The sequence below is a fragment of the Pteropus medius genome, unplaced genomic scaffold, assembly GCF_902729225.1.
Source record: "Pteropus medius unplaced genomic scaffold, Ma_sr-lr_union100, whole genome shotgun sequence".
Taxonomy (NCBI): Eukaryota; Metazoa; Chordata; class Mammalia; order Chiroptera; family Pteropodidae; genus Pteropus; species Pteropus medius.
This window is the reverse complement of record NW_024340696.1, coordinates 33,996,528-34,014,930: the sequence shown is the minus strand read 5'-3', so window position 1 is coordinate 34,014,930 and position 18,403 is coordinate 33,996,528.

Sequence of the window (18,403 nt, the reverse complement as noted above, 5' to 3'; positions counted from 1 at the left end):
ACAGACAAATCTGGTTTCACTTTTTCGTATTGCTAAAAAGTTGGGCTGGAAAGTCAAATCTTGTTTTTATTCCCCCCCCTTCTAATCAAAGGTCGAAATATTACTGCAACATATACAGATGTGACCTTGTTAAAAGGTTATATTGTGCAGGACCTTGACATCTTGGCGTTGGTGGTTTGCCAGCCTAGGCCCAGAGATGCCCTGTGGATGGCATGCTGCGTCCTTGTTCCGACATATGGGCTGTAGCCTCCATGTCTCTAGGAAGTTGGTTACTATTCGGATTAGCAGTATTTGTTTCCAGTCCAACTAACATGGCATTGCTCTGTCAGAGTCTTCAATGAGGCATCTAATTCAGTTAACAGAAGGAGTACTTTGAAAATCATGCATCACAGACTGCATTTCAAGCAAATGTCTTAGAAATAAAAGGAGTGGATAAAATCCTGGAATATTTCTAAGGTGATTTAGTGAAGAGTTTTTTCGTTCAGAATGAAAGATATACTTATTTTCGATCTGGTTTAAAAAAATGTTTTGATGTGGGAGTCAATGGAGAGCTTTCAGTAGGGTACATCCCAGTGATTTTGCTAATAGTTTGAGCTTCTTTTTATGCCAAATCCCCAACCAAACAACCAATTCTATGTAGAAATGCAGAGGACTCAGTTAAAAAGAGGCGTGAAATATGTTGCTACTAATGGACAAAATGGCAGAATGTGGATCCAGTAGAGCAAACACTTCACACATGAATAGCACTCTAACATCATGTCAGTTAAGACACGCTCCTTGACTTAAGAGAGATTCCACTTTGAAGACTGAAATTACGATAAAAGATTTCTAAAATGTTTAAATAAAACTGCTGTTCCTGACAAAAATTCAGTGTCATCACAAAAAGAAAAATCTTTTTATTTTAGTGAAACTGTTTTAAACACAGTCTCACTTCACAGTCTATTGACTCCCTCATAATAATAAGTTTTAAACTAAACATACCTACCCATAAATCTGGAAATTCCACTCTAGATGTTTGATTGCTATATGCCTAAATAGAAACTTGTAGGTGAATATTTACAGCAGTTTTATTTTCAATAACCAAAAATTGGAAATAGTCTAGGGGTCTGTCATTAAGTTCTCTACCCAGACTTGAAAAACAGTATTCTTCTACAATCTTGGGTTCTAATTGGTTGTTGGTTATATTTCATATACTTTTTGTAGAATAGAGTGAAGTAAAACAAGGTAGTGGAGAGTCAGAGTTGGAAAAAAGACTTCCTCTTTATTAGAGGCATTTTTGTTTACCATTACCTCTGAAATATTGTCTTTGGTCATACTACCATCTGTGTTCCGTGTGTCTCCACAATTCATGTGAAGTGCTCAGTCTCATCCTAAAACAAACTTATGCCATTGTTGTTTGGATGCTGGTCTCCCACTAGGCTCTGAACTCTTTTAGAGCAGGCAGCTTGTCTTTAAATTAAACTTTGTGTTTAATGAGCAACTACGATATAAAAGCATCCAGAGAAATACAAATATCTGTCCTTAGCCCCAGGAAGGAAAAACTATTTCCAACAAGACATGGTCCTTAAAACAGTTCACCCTAGGAGGGTGGGGATCTTTTAATGAAAGAGGGGTACAGTGATAATAAGTCCTGCTTAGGTAAGTTCCATTTTCTTCCATCTCTTTGATGTCTTGTTAATCTCTTCTGAAACTACTCTTTTGGCCCTTCTGTGGGTCCAGGCCACAGGATTGGACACAATTATTTCCCAATCCCAGCTCTCCTAGAGCATAGCAATGTCATTAGGCTTTAGGCCAACTGTGTAGGTTTTGTAAGGCTAAGCCCAAGGTCTGGCTGAAAAGAACACAATGTCAACTTAACACATGTATGCATTTACATCTAACAAGTTTGAGAATACATACATACGTGCAAATTTGGAGAATAATTAAACAAAAATAGTGTAGCTGTCATCCATTCTAAACAGGAAGCAAGGTAATTTATATTTTTTATTTTGACACTCATTATTTAGTCATAAGTGGCTGTAGTCGTCTAATGGCCCATGGTGACTAAAAATGCATAGGAAGTATGACTTCTATATCATCATTACCATCCAACAGCTGAGCACATGTCAGCTAAGTACAAGGACCTTGCATAAATTATCCTATTTAGTCCTTTATCTAGTAACGCTGTGAAGTGGTGCTATTAGTGTCCTCACTGCATGCAGAGATTGAGATACAGGGGAGTTAATATCTTGACCAAGTTGGAACTCTTGCTAGAGGCAGAGCTATAATAGAAACCAGACCTTTTTGGACTCCAAAGCCTGACTCTGAACCATTCACTAGACTTTCTCCTGTTTTGTGCTCATAATTAAACTTTCCAAACCTGCTTCCTCATTGGCTTTCTCTTTGTATAAGTTCCACCTTCATTTCAAGAATCCTTTCTGGTCATTTCTCCCCCACAATCCCTATCTGTATTCGTTTCCTATTGCTTCTATAACAAATTACCACGAACTTATTAGTTCATAACAACACAAATTATTATCTTCAAAATGGGTCTCACCAGGCTAAAATCGAAGCGTTGGCCAGACTGCGTTCCTTTCTGGAGGCTCTATGGGAGAATGTTTCTTTGCTTTTTACAGCTTCTAGAGGTTTTCACAATCCTTGGCTCACAGTCCCATTCTTCTCTCTTCAGAGCCAGCAATGCAAGACCAAGTCTTTCATGTTGCCATCCCTTTGCCTCTCCCTTCCTCTTTCAAGAGCCCCTGTGATTACATCGTCCCACTCAGATAATCCAGGATAATCTTCCTATTTTAAGGGCAGCTGATTACCTTTTATGTGCAAACAGCAAAGGGTGCAGCGAAATGTATAAGAGTTTAAGACTCAGTGCTAATATTTGTCCATCAAGGAGTCTGGGGCAGGAGTGGACAAAGGAATGGATCTGGAGAAGAAAGAATAAAGCAGAATTCCTTTGTAGTAATCAGGAAGGCCACATCACCAGCAGGAGGAATGCTCGCTTCTCTATGATACAAATGAGAGCTGTTGGGAGGATTGCTTATTCCAAAACATCTACCAATATTCCATAACTAGTGAGTCACACTTTTGTGTTAAACATTTTACTCACCCTACTCTTAATAGATTTTATTTTTAGAGCATTCCTAGGTTTACAGAAAAATGAGACAGAACAGACCTACTGTCCCTTCACTTCTGTATGCAGTTTTTCCTGTTAACATCTTGATTAGTGTGATACATTTCTTACAATTGATGAACTAATATTGACACATTATTATTAACTGAAGTCCATGGTTTACATTAGGGTTCATTTTCCTTTGAACAGTTCTATGGGTTTTTGTCATGTACCTACCATTGTAGTATATTATGCAGAGTAGTTAGGCTCTAAAAATTCTCTGCGCTAAGCCTATACCTACCTCCTCCCCCCAAACCCTAAGCAACCACTGATCTTTTTACTGTCTCTACTGTATTCCCTTTTCTCAAATGTCATGTAGTTGGAATCATATAGTATGTAACGTTTTCAGATTAGCTTTCGTCACAGCAATGTGCATATACGATTCCTCCATATCTTCCCATGGCTTGAAAGCTTGTTCTTACCGTTGAGTATTCCACTGTATGGACATAGCACAGTTATCCATTCACTTACTGAAGGACACTTGGTTGTTTCCAGGTTTTGGCAATTATGAATAAAGCTGCCATAAAAATTCGTGTGCAGGTTTTGTGTGGACATTAGTTTTCACTCCTTTGGGTAAATACCAAGGAGCGTGATTGCTGGATTATATGGTAAGATGATATTTGGCTTTTCAAAACACTCTCAAACTGTCTTTCAAAGTGTCTGTACCATTTTGCATTCCCACCAGCAGTGAGAGTTCTTACTGTTCCACATCCTTGACAACATTTGGGGTTGTCAGTATTTTAGATTTTAACCATTCTAATAAGTGTGGAGTAGCATCGCATTGTTTTAATTTGCATTTTCCTAATGATATATAATGTTGAGCATCTTTACATATACTTGCCATCTGTATATCTTCTTTGGTAAGGTGTTCCTAATTTTTGCCTATTTTTTAATTGGGTTATTTGATTTCTTATTATTGAGTTTTAAGAGTCCTTTGTATATTTTGGATGCAAGTCTTTTATCAGATGTGTTTTGCAAATATTTTTTCCCAGTCTGTGGCTTACCTTTTCATTCTCTTAACAGTGACTTTTTCAAATCAAAATTCTTAATTATTATGAAGTCCAACTTTTCAATTTTTTCTTTGATGAAGTATGCTTTTGATGGAGTATCTAAAAAGTCATCACCAAACCCAAGGTCACATAGATTTTTCTTCTAAGAGTTTTACAGTTTTGTGTTTTACATTTAGGTCTGTGATCCATTTTGAGTTAATTTGTGCGAAAGCTTTAAGGTCTTTAGATTTTTTTTTTTTTATGTGAATGTCCTGCTGAAAGAACTATCCATTCTCCATTGAATTTCCTTTGCTCTTTGTCAAAGATAAGTTGACTATATATGTGTGGACTGTAATTCTCTTTTAAAATAAGCCTCCTCCTGGGAAAGGTAACGTTGAAAGTTATTAATCTTTTAGTATGAAAGAATTATTAAAAATCTTACATTGACAGGAGGGCCTGGCCATTGAGGTGTAGTCGTAATGGGTTGGCAGAAATTGATAGCTAAAACATATCAAAAACATACTCTTTAATATATTCTTAATTCTGTCTGGGGCCTGAGTGGAGGCGGGGAGGGAGAATTTCGGTCCAGGTAGATCCTTATATTCCAGGTAAAAGATTAGACTGGAGGGTACATTCCTTTTCCTGCTCCTTCACTTACTCTGTGACATGTAAATTGTGAACCTATTATTCAAATGTAATAGCTATTGCATTGTCATCAAGCAATAAATTATTATTAGAATTATGTTGTTGTCGATCTCAGCTTTGATGTGGTATTTCACAAAGCAAGCCAAATAAATCCACATTTTCTATAGCTATAATCCCAGTTTTTCCTTAACCTTGGAACAGAGCTGGTCTGAAAAATTTCCAGGCAGAAGTTATCAAGAATGAGGACACTATGAAAAAACAGTGTTGCATTTAATAACCTTGAACTGTCAGTCCGTCAGTGCAGGGATTAATGCTTTAATACAGGAGTGCTATTCCAGGAATGTATAAACTTACTTAAATTTAATCTAATGGCTAGATTCAATTTTTGGTAAGAACTGAAGGCTTCTTTTCAATCTGAAGATGGAGTATTTTGTTTCGTAAATCTGTTACAGCATAATTTTCCAAAAAAGTAACATGACTCATACAAATATAAAATGAACATGTGTCAAAGATTTTATTTAACTCATTAATTAAATAAGGGAACTGGAAGAGCTATTACAACTGATTCAAAAGAGAATCCAAAGAACAAACACATTTATAAATCAGGAATATTGAAATGAATTTGCAAGCGATTGCAAAATGCTTTTTCATCCTGGGGAAGGGAAGTCAAGCCTCCACTAGTCAGCATTTATTACATGTGGATAGACAAGAATTGTCAATAGACGATTGTTTTGCCTTATTATCAGTTATCTACAACATACAAGAGTTATAAAATAGCTCCAGTAGTCAGACTTAAGTCAGATAATTCGAGAGACTATGCTCTAAATAGTGCATAGTTTTCTATTGAAGATACTCAGTAACCATTTTTGCTTATTCCAAATTTTCCTACAAATTTTTCTGTGCTTCTATTTTTCTTTAGGTTATAGGGCATTTGTACCACTTCAAAAATTATTGAGATTTATGGTTATAGGCGACTTCTATAAATTCTTCCTGAACCCAATCCAGACAAAGTGGTTTTTCTTCACTAGGCACCTTGGGTACAGCAACAAAGGACTGGAACAGATTTGTGAAACATAGACAAATATAGTATATATTAAAATATGTATTATTTAAAAAATGTATTTTCACTTGGCTTTCATTTTCTATTTTTTGAAAACATACCTGCTTTATTTTTCTCTCATTATTGACTAGATAGTTTTGTGGCTTATGGTACATTTTTTTCTGCTTGTATATCTGATACATACTTAGGCAATGAGTGTATCGCAGTGCTCTGGATTTCGATGAAGTAATATTTTTTATCATTAATATATTAACTAGTAATTGTTATTTTTTCTGGACTCTTTCTTTTTACAGCTCTAGATGTTTAGAAGGGGTATTCCTAGAGGAGCCTGCAGAAAGGTGTCAGCAATAATTCTGTGTGAATTTGCTTCTTTTAATTTCCATAGGCCCAGAGATTATTGTCAACAGGAAGGAGGTTGCAGTTGGGGATGGGAGACAAAAGCAAATCATGATATTCTAGAGAGAACTTGCTGAAAGGAACATCCAAAGGCAGATTTTGGGCAAAGGTCTGTTTATAACCATTTTCCTGCCTATACTATGAATGTTGGCAACAACTGTACAATACTCTACGATACATCAGTGGATTCCAAATTTATGTAAGGGAACCTTTGACTTCAAATGACCCCATCTAGTGAAAAGACCTCTTTTTTAAAGAAATTAAAAAAATTTTTCTGTCTACTAATCCAACTCACGAGAAATTCTCTTTTTAACTTGATAATTTTTCATATTTAGAGTATTAGGAGTAGTAAATAGAGCTAAAAGGAGGTTTAGCCACTGTACTTGGTTGAATAGTGTTCTCTCCAAATTTATGTCCACCCAGTACCTTATTTGGAAGTGGTCTCTGCAGATGTAATCAGTTAGGATGAGATCATACTACATTAGGATGGGCTCTAATCCAGTGACTGGTGTTCTTATAAAGTGGGAAAAGAAATACACAGAACCAGAGGAACACTGTGTAAAATGGGGGCAGAGACTGAAGCGACACATCGCCAAGGCAAGGAGGGCCAAGGGCTGCTGATGGCCAACCAGAGGCTAGGAAGAGGTGAGGAGGTCGTCGTCCTTAAAACCTTCAGAGACAGCATGGCCCTGCTGACACCTTGGTTTTGGACTTCTAACTTCTAGAACTGTGAGAGAATACATTTCTGCTGTTTTCGGCTACTCGGCTACTCCTCCGTTCGTGGTACTTTGTTGTGGTAGCCCTCTAGGAAAAGAACACAGCCCCCTTAAGCAAAATGGAGATCAAGGCAGACTTTGGCTTCTTTGTCCCTGACCCCTCACCTTCTCCTCTTGCTTACATAGTCTTTAATGGGTTTTCATTTCAACTTGCCCTGGGGACAGAGGTGAAAAGGGTGAGGGGGTGGGGGGCCGGGGAGGCACATTTCAAAGGAATGAGGGCCTATGGTATTCTGTCAAACACTGTAGCACTTGGCGTGGGAAGACTCCTAAGGGCAACTGGTATCTTCTCAGAAGGCGTAGGACACCCCTTCTCTCCAGAGTAACGGCTTTCATAAAAGCAGGAGCCGCAGTTCCCCTCCTGCCTCCAAACAAGTCCCAGTGAGTATACCCGAGATGTCCCCATAGCCCACCCTCATGTGCAGGGCTTGCCTAGGCCTGCGCTCCTCTCTGATCAGAGGGTCCATGACACTAGGAGGCATCATGACATTTGCTAATTTGCCCCATTCCTTTGTCATCACTTATTTTGCTGCCCATGGGTCTCCTGAGTATTTTTCCCAGGTCAGTTTTCCCAGGTCGGTAGGCTATTTAAACTCACAGCTGTAATGTGTGGTGCAATCAACATACAGATAAAACTTGCTGCTAAAGCTTTATTTGGAACATTATCAACAAACATCCAGGCTCCTAATCTGCATAGAACTTGGTTGAGGGAATATTGTCATTTCACTTTGCGTACGGCAAACACAAGGAAAAGTGCAACTAAACTCATTTCTCCAGCTTAGGGTACAAATCTTTTCTGTCAATGGCTAGGTTTTAGCAGAGGATAGATAGCATCTTCCTTTGAGTTTTCCTCCTCCTTTGGAATGCTCTAGAAATGTGGGGGCTAATTCTGTTCAAACTGGGTGAGTTCTACCTTGTATGGAGCAGGACACTGGCAGGTTGGCCAGGTGTGGGAGGTGCTTGCAGCTGCAGGCACGTCCTCCCTCACACACCCTTGGGCCCTGCACTGAGCCAGCTCCACAGGGTGTATGTAGCCTCTGGTACTGCGGGTGAATTCCCCTGTGGGGTCTGTGGTGTCCTCTCCAACCAGCAGACTTTGGTCTAATCCACTCTATCAATCTGAAAATACCATGGGATTTTAAAAGAGGGGTTTGTAAATTGGGCTTTCCCTTCCAGAAGCATGCAAATTATCATGCCACTTCCCAGAGCTCTGAGAAGAGAGGGAACCTTTTCTAAGTCACAGAAGGTAAAAAAGTCCAGTTGCACTCTGTTCTCAGGGTAATGGGTACTTAATTTTCTAAAATTAAAAAAAGATGACTTACTGTCTCTTCCTTCAGCTAAAGAAAGAAGTGAATATTTTTTAAAATTTCACCTCTATTTCATAACAAAGTATGACCATACTTAGTCATCCTCAACAAATAATTTATTTTATTTAAAAAATACTTTTAAATTTATAGAAATAATATGCGCTTATAGTAAAATATTTGGAAAAGATTGTATATTTTCGAAGTAATAAAGCCAAGTGATACTTGTCAGTCTGACTTTCAAACTACCACCAAAACAACATCTCTCATTTTTCTATTTGGACTGAGTCCAAAGTGAAGGAAATATCCACCATCTTAAAATGTCTAAACTTAGAAAGAAACCCTGCTCTAGTATGCAAGGAGAAAATTAAATTCATAATAGCTCCCTTGATGGTAAGAGAGAGAATAGAGAAGCAGAAACTCAGGAGGCACATGGCTAATGCAATCATCTGCCCAAAGGAAAAGTCATGATGCTTGCATTTAATAATTATAAAACTCTAGGTGGTAGAAATCTTTGATTATGGCAGGCAGCCTCCTAAATTTCAACCTCTAACTGATTCTCCCTGATAAGGATTCAGTGAACATGCACAATTATTACCCATTGACCTCACCCATTTCTTCCTTTTGTGGAAAAAAGAATTGATAATCACAATTAAATGTCAGTGGACAAGCAGAATTTGACAAGAGATTATTAGGTAAATCCACTTTAGGGTTGCTGCTCATAGAAATGTATGATTTGTGCCGTGCTGTTTGAACAGTTTTTTTCTTTTTAAGTCTAATTGATGGACAGGTTTATCATCTGTGTCTTTTCGTCGCATTGCTGCAGGTCGCCACACAATCAGTTCTAGTTACACTAATCTGACTGTTGGAACGGGATGCGCATGGTTCATAATTGAATCTTTAAATGCCTCCATGTCTGAGAGTCGGGCTAATGAAAATGTAAAGGCCTGAAATACCACTGGTGCAAACATATGTAACTACCCACCACTGGATTCGCAAAACAGGCCACGATTAAATTGATAATTACAGCTAAACTAATATCAATTTATAATTAAAAGGCAAGAATAGCAGCATTGAAAAACAACAATAACCAATTTAAGAAAATACTGATATACGATAAAAAGTATGTTTTTATAAAAATTCCAACTGTGTCTTGTTTATTATATTTTCCCTTATTAAAACGGAAACTCCATGAGAGCAGGGAGTTTTTACTTGTTTACCTACTTTATTCAGATATACTCCCAGTATCTAGATCAGTGCCGGACACACAGGCAATGCTCTCATGAAGGTGGGAGGATCCTGCAGCCACAGCCAGTTGCTGAATGAATGAATGCACTTTATATAATTACCAATCACTGAAAGACAGCCAAATGTTCCAGTAGGAATCCCCACAACTAAGCAGCATTTGTTAGAATATAAAAATCAAAGTCTACGTAATTATCTTTTATTTGCCCCATAAAGTTAGCCCTCGGCCCTTGAGGGCCCTCCCTGCCCATGTCTGACAGCTAGCCCTACTTCGAAAATCACAGATTTAGACTACACAGCCTATTACCGTGCTTTCAGTTTTTGCTCCTTAAAGTATGGCCTGGGAACCACCTACATCCACATCACCAGGAGCTTGTTAGACATGCAGAGTCTCAGGCTCCCACTCGGACCTACTAAATCATAATTACACTTTAACAAGATTCCCCAGGTAATGTATATGCATATTTGAGCTTGAGAAACTCTGCTTTAAATATTATGTCACTACAGCATGGTGACTATAGTTAACAATACAGTATTGTATGCTTGAAAGTTCCTAAGGGAGTAAATCTTGCATGTCCTCATCACACACACATAAAAGGTAACTATGTGAGGTGATGGATGTAACTAACTTTGTTGTGGTGATCATTTCACAATATACACACATCAAATTATCACATACATCTTAAGCTTACACATTATATGTCAATTATATCTCATGAAGGTGGGAGGATCCTGCAGCCACAGCCATAACAACTGTCAGCTCTGATCCCTGGGCACTGCCCCCAGCCAACGCCAAAACAGAGGCAAATATAGACACCTAGGTGATCAGAGTGGGTGTTGAGGTTAGTCTATCAGTCCAGAAATATTTCACAGGTACCTCCTTGCTGCCTGTCACTCCCGGTGACATGCCACTAGCCCATACTGCTCTGCAGAGTTCTCACTGTCAGTCACACCGAGTGTTCTAGTTATGAGGCATCTTTGATGAACATGGTCCAGCCCCTTTATGTTGCCTACGAGGAAACTGAGGTTGTGTAGAGCTCAAGGAGACGCAGAACAGACTAAAATGCAGATTTTTGTTTACATCACACTTTATTCTTCACTCATATATAAAATCGAAGAGAGAGATCATTAAATTTGACCAACCCCATGCATATTAGCAGACACCTGAGGTGGGGAGAGCTTATCTCCAGAAGGCCTGGGGGAAGCAGCATGTGTCTGTCCAGAATGACTGTTACATTCACCTTCTATCATGGATGAAGCAGCGTTTGAAGAGAGAGTTGAAGTGCAGGTCAGATTTTGACAGGAGGAAATGGGTAGAAGAGAGAGTGTTCCAGGCACCTAAGATTTCCCAAGGGATGAGGCAGGAAAGAAAGAGAGAGAGAGAGAGAAAGAGAGAGAGAGATGAAAACAGCTAATGGATTAGTTCGGCAGGAGGTGAAGAGATTACAATGTGGAGTTCAGGTCACATCATGGAAAATGTTAACTCTTAAACTAGGATAGGAAATCACTGACTGTAAATAATCTTTAAATCCCTCCCAAATTGTTTTTACTAAAGTCAAACGTTGCCTTATACCTTTGGCTCATACTTTGACAAGAATTGCTTTTATTTCTGCAATGTGTAATTGGTTTCTCCCTTCCAATGATTCTTCCACACCTGCCAGCTGTTTTTTAAACTCTGCTTGGTTACAGTGCCTATTGCTGAAAATGTTTTGAGAACCTAAGATAGAGGACAGAGGTAAAGCTGCTTGGTTTGGCATTTGGTGCGCTCCACAAATCTGACTCTGACTTTTCTTCTCCAGTTTTACTCGCTGTGACCTGCTCTGGATCTTTCTGCTGGAGAATTTACTGCTTCACAGTAAATTAAGTGCATTTCTGCTTTATGGCCACAACCCCAGTTGATATATCATTTTCCTTTTCTCTAGGGCATGAATCTCATCTTCCTTCTACATCCAGCTCCTCCAAAATTTCCCTATCTCAGTCCACTGTAGCCATCAGCTACCCTCTCTTCCCAAAATCCTTTGCAATTTTTTCTACCATTCAAATAGCAAATTATTTATTCTTTTATTCAGACGAAATTTGTTGGATGACTGCTATGCATCATGTCCTAGGAAGATAAACATCTCAGACCCAACATTGGAAGAGCTGACAGTCTAGTGATGGGGATAGACAGTCACAGTCACAATAGAAAGTGATAAATGCAACCATAGCAGTAAAACTGAGTAACGTGAAAGCACCTGGCACAAATCAGTGGCAGGGATGGAGGAGAGGGAGATAAGGAGAGAAGGAAGAAGGAAGGAAAGGGGGAAGGGGAAAAGAGAGAGAGAGGGAGGGAGGGAGAATGTGAAGGCTTTTTGGCAGCCGTGATTTTTCAGTTCAACTCTGAAGGATGAGTAGTAGTAAGGAAGAGTTGATGGAATGGAGAAGGATCAGTACACGCGAAGTCTCGGAAGTGAGGAAGGATGGCGAATTTGAAGAAGCCCATTGGCTTATTTAGTAGGTCCTTGTTGTTGATGGTGCGCCTAGAAATGTATGATTTGCTCCATGCTGTTATGAACAATATTTCTTGAGTCCAATTGAGGGGCAAGTGTATCAGCTGTGACTTTTGGTCACATTGCTTTGGGTCACCAGTTCATCTGTTCTAGTTATGCTAAACTGATAGAGGAAAACTTTTTAAATCAGCGAATATTAATATTCTTCCTTGAAACAAGTTCTTTTAAAGTGGAACCTGTGTCTTTTCTTCACTACAGATGATTATGTGAATGAATTACTGCTGAGTTTTTCACTCTTCAATCAATAATTTATACTATTATAATAAAACTACATCTTTTCAGCAACTATTTATAGAGTACTGTATCAGACACCCCTTATGTACCTCTTCCAGTCCTCTCTTCCTCACCTGTCTCTTTGTGAGCTCTGTCCGACATCCCCTGGCTGTGACTTGCCCATGCAGAGCTGCTCACTGCTTTTCTGTTGACCAGAAACTGTGGGACTCTGGGGTTCCCTGAGCATCCCCTATGCATGCACCACTCAGAAATGCAGGGAAACCAGTGAGAGATGGAGGCTGGCAGATGAAGTCTCTCTTCTTCTCCAAGAAGATTATTTTAAGATGTGAGTTCTGCACTCAGCAGAGGGTGGTCTCATGAAATCAAGCAAACATTCACACTGAGAATCTCTTTCTCTCACTTTTGCTCTCCTGACATTTCCTTCACCAGCAAAGTAGTTGAATTTAAAGCCTTTGTCCCTGGCTCTGTTTTCTGAGGACATCAGGTTAAGGTAAGCCCTTTTTATGTGCCAGGCCTTATTCTAGACTCTTGAGGTACAGGAAACAAAGACTACTGAAGTTTACCTCTTAAAGGCTGTTTTTAGGACCTTCATGAGGAATGTGAAAACATGAATTGTATCATTTGTGTATATGCAGATATTTTATTTTTAAAATAAAATGTTTTTCCATCGATCTCTGCTAAAGGAAGAAATTTTAAAAAGTATCAGACTAGAACATTAAATAAGCTCTATGATGTATAATTAGGGCATAAGGAGCTGTGTAATAAAGGAGAAATAGAAAACGAAGACAGTAGCTTCGTAAAATAACCCTTCATAGAATAACTATGGCCATAAAGTTTTTCCAGACTGTATTTTATTTCTCACCTTTTGTTTCAGAAAGATATTTCTGTAATCCCATTTAAAACCTCAACTCTTTTCTCTTTAATGATCCATTATTTTTTTTTCTGTTAAAATGCCTAAGCTTACACAATAGGTGTATATTCCTAAAAGGCCATACTCTCTTCTCAGACATATGATCAGCACTATCAGGATGCCTGATCATTAGAGTATCTTTTAGGAAGACTGAGTGTCCTCTCGAAATTAAATCTCAAAGCTCAATGTCATTTTTACATGTTTTTAATGTTTGCAGACTTCGATTTCACAATTCCCATGCTAATGGTTTTATAAATTTTCCTTTAAGCATGGGAAATTGACAAAGAAGTAACTGTTTTCACTACTGAAGGCTTCAAAAATATGTCAAAAGTAAAGATAGTTAGCTTTCATTTTATTAGTCATTTTTAAGCATTCCATAATTAAGTGTAGGTGCTATTATTTGGGGTATTTCTGAAAGATATTCAAAACCTGAATACCTATTTTGATATCCTGAATATTTTATTTATTTATTTTTATTTTTTCGTTTTTTAAAATTTTATTTATTATTTTTTTGGTGACACTCATTAATGAAATTCAGTAAGTTTCAGGAGTACAATTTAACAATAAGGTATATATATATTGCATTGTGTGTTCCCCTCTCATAGTTAGATTCCTTTTTTAAAAACACAACACCCACCCCAACTTTCTCCTCTTGTCAAATAAGAACTTTGTCCACATCCTTCTTGGTGAATCGCTGCCTGAACATGGCCAGTCATGTAGAGCTTCATGTAGTTGCCCTGGTTCCCAAGGATTTCATCAACCTCAGGGGCATCGGTCACTAAGAAAAAGAACACTATGGAAATGCCGTTTAACTGGGCTGCTCTTGGTAGAAGCAGCCCATGCTGACTGTTCCAAATAATTGCCAATCCCAGCCAGTCACATACTTACAGAGGCTGGTGACACGTCATGAGATAAACCGTGTTTATGCAAGTAGACTTCATGAATTTGTTCTCAGGCAAACGTGACATTGATCTACCAAAAATTCAAATGGCTTATCTTTAGATAAAACAACCAGTGTTACTTTCTTCTCTCTAGCTTCAGGTTGGTGGGGTTTCAATGCTAGTTCAAAATTCCGGCTCTTGTCCAAAAAATCAATCATCTTGCAAACAGAAGTGCTTCCGCTTCTCAGAAAATAGCAGGAGGCTCTACTTATAAAGGGAAGGATTTGAAAAGGCTAAATCATGGTTGTCACCTTAATGTAGGATTTAGCATTTAATACAATGATTTTGGCAAGAGTTTGGCTGAATTCTTTCCTGCCCAGAGCTGTCATTTGCTGTGCCTGTTTTATTCTTAGCCACCTTTTCAAAGCAGAGCCCCCGCTGGTTTTTGCATCATTCTGAAGTCAGGGGGCCTACTATTCTTTCAGCGTCTTGAACTAAACTGGAATCTGTGGCTTGGTATCAGGAAACATGTTTTTTGCACTTTTGTTTTTCTTTCTGAGGAAGATAAAAATGAAATGCAAATTAAAGTCTTAGTTGATTTTTAATACTACATGAACAATTCCTGCAGAGTTATTGGAGACTCATTGCTCCCTATATGACATATTTTTTGCACAATGCCAACTTCAGGGCAAGCTTGCATAAAGGGTCACACTTTGGGGAGGCTGGGATTGTTGGGAAATAGCTGCCTAATTTTTTAGCTAATACGAGTTGGAGACCCTTAAGGAAATTTCTGCTTATGGACTGGAGATTGCTATGGAATTACTTCAGATGACCCAAATGCTGTTAAGTTCTGGGAATGATTCCAAGTATCATGTGTCATTTCAACCTTCCCATTCCTAAAGACCTCCGCATTTGCAAACTTTGCATCACAAGTCAGGCTTTTGTTCCCGACTGTATTCTAGTTCCCTTGTGAGATGGGGCTCTAATAACAGACAGGTAGGTCATTTGGCAGGACCAGAGCCTGCCTGGACTTGCCACCCTTTCCTGCCTTTGTGCTCTTGACCATTGTTTCTCCCAGGTTAAACACTTGCACCCCGTCATTTCAGCTAACCCAAGTCCTATTCTTTCCTCAAGACTCTTACTAGGAGTCTAGTGTCCACACAGGAAGGGGTTTGTTCCCTTCTCACACCAGGGTCAGTGCTAGGTTTAGAAATTTTGCCTCTCTCCGTCTTCTTATGGCCCCTTTCCCCAAGGGAAAAGGAGGGAGCAATTTAACTAGAACTTGACAGACAAGACGTACTCAGCAACTGGCGGAAATTCCCAACTCGTCTGTGACTTGTGAAGTGAGAGCTGTTGTGGTAGGATAAGGCGAATGGATGCCACTAAAACTCCTGCTGCCTACCAAATTAGTAAAGCAACAACAATTCTGCATTTTCAGAGGGACTGCCGAGATGAGTGCCACCATCGAGGATTTGAATATTTAGGTGGTGATTTCTACCAAGTCTTTATTAGCTATTTGGCTGAGGAAGAAAACAAATGGATCATGGAGAATGATGGTTGAATGCTGTAAACTTAATCAGATGGTGACTCAAACGAAAAGTTGCCATTCCAGATATGGCTTTATTGATAGAGCAAATCAACATATCCCCTGGCACCTGACATGTAGCTATTGATCTGATGAGTGCTTTTCTCTATATACCTACTAATAGAGACCATTAGAGCAGTTCAGTTTCAACTGGCAAGCCTAGCAGTATACTATCACTGTCTTACCTCTAGGCATATCGGCTCTCCAGCCCTAAGTCAAAATCAGGCTCACAGGAAACTTGACCACTGCTCCTTTCTACAGGACATCATGCTAGTCTATTACATTAATGATACGCTGATAGGACTTGATGAGCAGGCTGTTGCAACTGCTATAAACACCTTGATAAGGCATATATGTAACAGAGCATAAGAAATAAATCCCAGAAAAATTCACAAGTGTCTACAGCAGACGAGGATGTCTTATGAGTTTTGGTAAGCCTTTATGGGCGAATTAGAGGTACAGACCTTTAAGATTTGGAGCACAGTTTTGACATCTTCTGCAGATAACTATTTTTCTCTTGAGAAACAGTTCATGACGTAGCAGAGACTGAATATTTAAGCATGGCCACCAAATTACTGTGAGATCTGAGACGCCTATCATGAACTAGATTTTCTTCTGACCCACCAAGCCATTAAGTTTGACATGGACAGAAGCAGTCCATCATCAAAAAAAGTGTTATCTACAAGACTAGGCCCAAGCAGGTCCTGAAAATTAATTTGCATGAGCAACTAACCCAGGTGTCCATGTTCTCTGCTCCTGGTACATAGCTTTCTCGCAACCTTCACCCAGAGCCTCATGAGGAGTTCCCTATGAACAAATAACTGAGGAAGAAAAATCCTAGGCCTGGTGTACACATGATGCTACATGACATTCTGCCTATATTCAAAGTGATGGCTGCAGCACCGTAGACCCACTATGGGATGGTCCTGGAGTACAGTAGTAGAAAATCATCTTGATGAGCAGAATTTTGAGCAGAGTACCTGGTCCATCATTTTGGCTCAAAGGAGAGATGATGAGAATTTCAGTCCTATACTGACTCATGTTGGTGGTACTGATTTATCTAGATTATCAGAGAATTGGGAGCAGGAGGATTGGAGTATTGGTAACAAGGAGGTCTGGGAAAGACATATGTGGTCGAACTCCTATTAATAGGCATGGACTGTGAATATATTTGCTGTCTCCTTAATCTAGTATCCACTAAAATGTTCTTCCCTTTGCTAGAAGCATCTAGCAAAGAGTTTATCTCCTTCTTCCTATCCTATCTTGATAGCTTGGCCTCTGAGATTTCAACTTTTCACTTAAGGAAATTGTAATTTTCTTCTCATATTTCTCTGATTTTGTTTAAGATCCAACCTGCTTTTTACGTTGATCTTCTTTCTCCTTGAGTCTAAACAAAATCAGTTCCTAGAGACAGAGTTGTCCAACACAAGCTTTCAAAATGTCTTCTTTGGTCTTTAGAATGTATTGTTTCCACTGAGATTTTTCACTACTTCAGCTCAAATAATTACTATATACCGTTAACTATAAAGGCCCCATTCTTCTTTATTTATTGATAAAATACACTTTTCATAACCATAGGAATTTTCGCAATCATGTTCAGGGCTTATAATTACTTCAGAGCCCAAATGAAACAACATGGTAGAGATAGTTCTAGATGGCTGTGGTCAAACCATTTCAGTCTACACTCTTTCATCTTCATCCCTGGTTATAGTTCAAAGTAAAGTAAAGTGAGTCAGAATGTGGTCTTAGCATTAAAATGCAAAAGTCTCAAATAGTAGTCCCAGGAGCTATAACACCACCACTTTGATTATTTCTTGCCCATGTAGATATCAGCTGTTTTATAGCTATATTCATGGTTGACGAATTAGTTTTAAAACAAATTTTATCCAGAATTATTCTGTCACCTGAAACTGGAATTCATTAACCAATGCCATAATAATAATAATAATAATAATAATAAGAAGAAGAAGAAGAAGAAGAAGAAGAAGAAGAAGAATTGTTCTTTCTACTTATGGCTATCTTCAAAGGTTCTGGTGGCCCTGAGATAAGATATAGTGGGGGTTTTGTACCTCTGAGGTCCCTGAAAAAGTGAGACCACCATTCTGGCCTAAGCTCCCAGGAAGACCCTCTCTTGAATGCAGGATGGGTCTCTCTACACACAAGAACATTTCTTCTCATCCAGCTTTGGGCTTTAGAAAACCTGTCTTGGTCCCAAAATGAATTCTATTCTTTTAAAATACAAACTGGGCCCTGTGCTTTAGTTTACTAGACAAAGCTGTAATTAATACTCAAACACTATAGCTTGTGGGGCTAGGCCGATTAGCCACTGAAACCCCAAGGGCACCAGCTTCAGGAGCCACTCTAAATGCTGGGCTCCCCATATGGTTCTTTGCCTTCTCTGCAGTTGCTACTTCCTCTGTCTAGGTGTAAGTTTTCCTTGCCAAAATTCCCTATGCTGATAACTAGGGTACTTATCACTTACCAGCATTACTTCTGGGTTCTTACCCAATAGACAGGCAAAGGGAGTCAAAGGCACCTTGCAGCAGAGTCTCATCCTTGCTGGCTCAGCGGCCCCCAATAAATTGCATTAGATGGTAGAGCTTAAATTTAATTGGAAGCTTGAATTTTCTCCTTTCTCTCAATTTTCTCCTTTCCTCCCAGTTTGGGCC